General features: G+C 42.2%; 1 non-coding gene across 1 annotated transcript; it reads left to right on the top strand.

Annotated features, from left to right (window-relative positions):
• The first annotated feature begins 3,927 nt into the window (after nt 1–3,927).
• Nucleotides 3,928–4,046, top strand: LOC138362039 (5S ribosomal RNA). The gene has a single exon (XR_011227374.1). It is a non-coding gene; the product is annotated as a 5S ribosomal RNA (ribosomal RNA).
• The last annotated feature ends 627 nt before the right edge of the window (nt 4,047–4,673 follow it).

Here is a 4,673-nt window from a genome sequence, read left to right as displayed (position 1 = left end):
TGGCACAGAGGTTAGTGTCCTCGAAGAGACCGACCAGGTAAGCCTCGGATGCCTCCTGTAAAGCCATGACGGCAGACGACTGGAAGCGAAGATCGGTCTTGAAGTCCTGGGCAATCTCGCGCACCAGACGCTGGAAGGGAAGTTTCCTGATGAGCAACTCGGTGCTCTTCTGGTAACGACGGATCTCACGCAGGGCGACCGTTCCGGGCCTGTAACGGTGAGGCTTCTTCACACCCCCTGTGGCAGGAGCAGACTTGCGTGCTGCCTTGGTGGCCAGCTGCTTACGAGGAGCCTTGCCTCCCGTGGACTTGCGAGCAGTCTGCTTGGTGCGAGCCATGGTGAACAACTGTGGTTTGTGATGGCCGGCGCCGAAAAATTTTTGCTTATATACGCCGTCTCGAGGCGCTTGCTCGAGCGCCATTGGCTGCTCGACTCGCCTACGTCACCCCGTTGCCCCTCCCCTCCTTCCTCTGGCTGCAGCCAACAGGCGGCTCACCTCAATCACTATTATCGCTGATTTTGCTCTATTTTTTGGATTTGTGCAAAAGTCATTTCACAGGGACGTGAAACAGACGAGTAGGCAACTGCAGTTTGTTTTGAAAGCGTTGTGAGAAAGCCGTGTCTACTCGACCACAAGCGTAAAGTAAGGGCAGGCAGGAGTTGCAATGCTACTAGTACGTCCGCTTGATGGGATATAGTCGGGAAATCGTGCGGCGTATGGGACCAACTAGCTCCCGTTTTCTGGTGCCTTGGGTGGGGCGCGATGCTGATTAGCAGATCTAAGACCACATCTGGAGTGAGCCCCCAGGGCACACCCAGCTGAGGGCTGCTGTCTCCGTGGGTGCTCAGAAAAGACGAAATGTTGTCACAGAGATCCGATTCCTTGCCTTCACTGCCTAGTCTGGTCATAACGATTTCAATGCCATGCAGCTGGGTTTAGCCCTGGCACTTTACCTCATACTGAAAACCCTTCCTCTCACCCCCACTAATTCTTCCCCTATCCCCACTTCCACGCTCACCCATCAGGGTATCTTGACCTATATTTAAATGAATGAATGAATGAATGGCATTCGTCAATTCGATTCACACAACTTCAACACCATGACTGGACGCGGCAAGGGAGGCAAGGGACTCGGAAAGGGTGGCGCCAAGCGTCATCGTAAGGTGCTACGTGACAACATCCAGGGCATCACCAAGCCCGCTATTCGTCGCTTAGCTCGTCGTGGCGGCGTGAAGCGTATTTCGGGTCTCATCTACGAAGAGACCCGTGGCGTCCTGAAGGTGTTCCTCGAGAACGTCATCCGTGATGCTGTAACCTACACGGAACACGCCAAGAGGAAGACCGTCACTGCTATGGACGTGGTGTACGCTCTGAAGCGCCAGGGTCGTACCCTCTACGGATTCGGCGGATAAGAGCTTGGCTAATCCATCGATTCCACCCACCACCACCTCAAAACGGGACCTAATTAGGTCCCTATACTTTTTTACTGAAGGGCTTAATAGACGATAACATAAATTGTTTTGATATCAGCTAGCACATTGGGTCTTATGAAATCTATTTTTTATCCTCGCATGCTTAAAGGGACTCTGATTGGGGAGGGAGGGGGGGGGGGGGAGGGAAGGTTTGTTACGTTATATACTAGCAGAGCAGGATCATTGGGGGGGGGGGGGGGGGGGGGTGAGGGGGAGAGAGAGAGAGAGAGAGATCTTTCCCAACTCTTCCTTTTTACATGAGTGAGCTACCCGTTTTATTCATTTTATCCTTCTCAGAGCTGTTTTGATAGTATCCAAATGATGGTAAATGAAAAGGGAGGACACGAATATCTACCCAGAATTCAGGACTGGCAATCGATATGCATGTTTGAGTGCGAATCTTTTTCTCTCTCAACTTAGGTATACGTTTATGTCGTACCTAAAAGCGAGAACCACACTATTGGGACAAGTATGCAAGGCCCAATTTTCCTAACAAGCACAGTTAATTTTGTTATTTTCGAACATTTCTTTCCAAATTGGTTTATCCAATTAACAGTATTATATTAAGATCATGAATTGCTGGGTTAGGTTAGGTTAGGTTAGGTTAGGTTAGGTTAGGTTAGGTTAGGTTAGGTTAGCTTAGCTTAGGTTAGGTTAGCTTAGCTTAGCTTGGGTTAGCTTAGGTTAGGTTAGGTTAGCTTAGCTTGGGTTAGCATAGGTTAGGTTAGGTTTGATTACATTTCTATGTTAGATTTAACTCAAATTCAAAACAATTGCAGTCATTCGGCTTGTTAGTCAACTTGCCTCTAATAGGGGCAATTTGTCTAACAAGACTATTTAGTTTTGTGTGCATATATATATATATATATATATATATATATATTATATATATATATATAATATATATATATATATATATATATATATATATATATATATAGCTTCAAGACTCCGAACCAATATAGAAGCATCAAGAGGAAGTGCTTGTGTTATGGGCCAATAGGCCTTCTGCAGTTACTTCCATTCTTATGTTTTTATTCCCATTGGTTCGTGTTTTATCTTGTGTAAATGTCAATCACCTTACCCAAAACTTTGGTACCATATCACCTCACCCATGTGTATATATAAATATATATATATATATATATATATATATATATATATATATATATATATATAATATATATATATAATATATATATATATATATATATATATATATAATATACAGAGTAAATCTACCCCAAAAGTAATGATTTATTTGTCTACAAAACTAAACTCTTTTTGGAATCATATGAGGCCCCTCCACTGAGGGGGGAGGCCTGGATGTTTATTGTCATGTGTATTCATGCTGCTTGCATGTCGTCGTTTATTTTGCCTTTGTTGTTTTCTTGACAGCTTTCTTTGCCTTGGGTGGTTTGGGAGATTTTGAAGCTCTCTTTATTTTGGGCTTTTTGTTCCCAACAACAAGCTGCTGCTGCTGCTTCTTTTTCAAGGCTGTAGGTGGTTTGTTGCTTGTGGCGGCTTTCTTGGGAGTTACCACGGCCTTCTTTGCTGCTGTAGATGGTTTCTTGGTTGTGGTGGCTTTCTTGGGAGTTAGAACGGCCCTCTTCTCTGCTACGGCCAGCTTGAATGATCCACTAGCTCCACTTCCCTTGGTCTGAACAAGAATGCCGTCAGCCACTGCTTTCTTGAGAAATCTTCGGATGTAAATGGCGATCTTGGCAGCCTCGACTTTGTTGTTGGCAACAACGTACTTCTTGATTGCTTGTAGAGACGAGCCCTTACGGTCTTTGAGTGCTGCGACCGCGGCTAGAACCATTTGACTAGTTTTCGGGTGAGCAACCTGGACGCGAGGTTTCCTGGTGGTGGCCACCACAGCAGCAGCCTTCTTGGTAGGCTTTGCTTCTACCATGATGATGATGAGATAACCAAGGTGATGAGAGACGCTCAGACAGTCACGGGGGAATGATGCTGCCGCCGCTTGAGCCGAACCTATTTATGTGCCGGCACGGTACAGAAGCTGCAACCTGGCAACTCGTCCACCAATCACAACGGTTGGTTTTACGGCTCCGAAACCTGGATCCCATATCTTCTCTAAAATAGAAGCATTTGTTCATGTTCTTTGTAAAAGTATCATAAAGCAGGACAGATGAGACAAATATCATAAAAACTGAAGAGCAGATGAGCACACACATGTATGTATTACAAAAGAAAATCCACAAATTCATTAGAAATTGGCAGGGCAGGCTGAGGAAGTAGGTAGATGTAAAATGTCTGTAAATGGCGAAAGAACATAAACCCAAGACTGAATAAACGATGTTAAATATCCATGCCAAGGAGACAAAAATATGTTAGGATACAATTACCATTAAGACACCACAAGAAGGTCCGTATCCTGCCGTGATGACTAAAAAGAGTTGGTTATTAGCCACAATGTGTAGGCAGTCTCATGCCAACGGCCATACCACGTTGAGAACACCGCTTCTCGTCCGATCAGCGAAGTTAAGCAACGTTGGGTTTGGTTAGTACTTGGATGGGTGACCGCCTGGGAACACCAAATGCTGTTGGCAATAATTTTTTTGTTTTGTTTTGTTTTGTTTCGTTTGTTTTTGTTTGAATGGCTGGCTCCACGGGAAATTCACGGAGTTGTGTGGAATAAGGCCTGGTAAAATGAATTAATATGTATGTCATGTTTAAAACAAACTCGCTTAATATAGTGTGTGAGGCTTTATACAAAAACAAACAACCAAAACAAAACATGTTGTGTATATATATATATATATATATATATATATATATATATATATAATATATATATATATATATATATATATATATATATATATATATATATATATATATATATATATATATATATATATATATATATATATATATATATATATATATATATATATATATATATATATATATATATATATATATATATATATATATATATATATATATATATAGCTTAATCCGGGTTTGAACTCGCAACTCCAAGAATACGCATCACTTATATACACTTTACCACTGGACCACAGCTGCAGGACACAAGCTTGATGCTGAGGTATCAATTTAATGACGTAAATGCCATTTCCACAAATAAATGATAATTTAAAAGTATTTGTATGTACAAATCTTTTCTGTTTAAAAGGCTACAATATCAGTTACTGATATAATTTGTGTTAATG

Source organism: Procambarus clarkii, unplaced genomic scaffold (assembly GCF_040958095.1).
Source record: "Procambarus clarkii isolate CNS0578487 unplaced genomic scaffold, FALCON_Pclarkii_2.0 HiC_scaffold_1118, whole genome shotgun sequence".
NCBI classification, from domain to species: domain Eukaryota; kingdom Metazoa; phylum Arthropoda; class Malacostraca; order Decapoda; family Cambaridae; genus Procambarus; species Procambarus clarkii.
The sequence above is the reverse complement of the archived record's forward strand: the minus strand, read 5'-3'. Positions and strand labels throughout refer to the sequence as shown.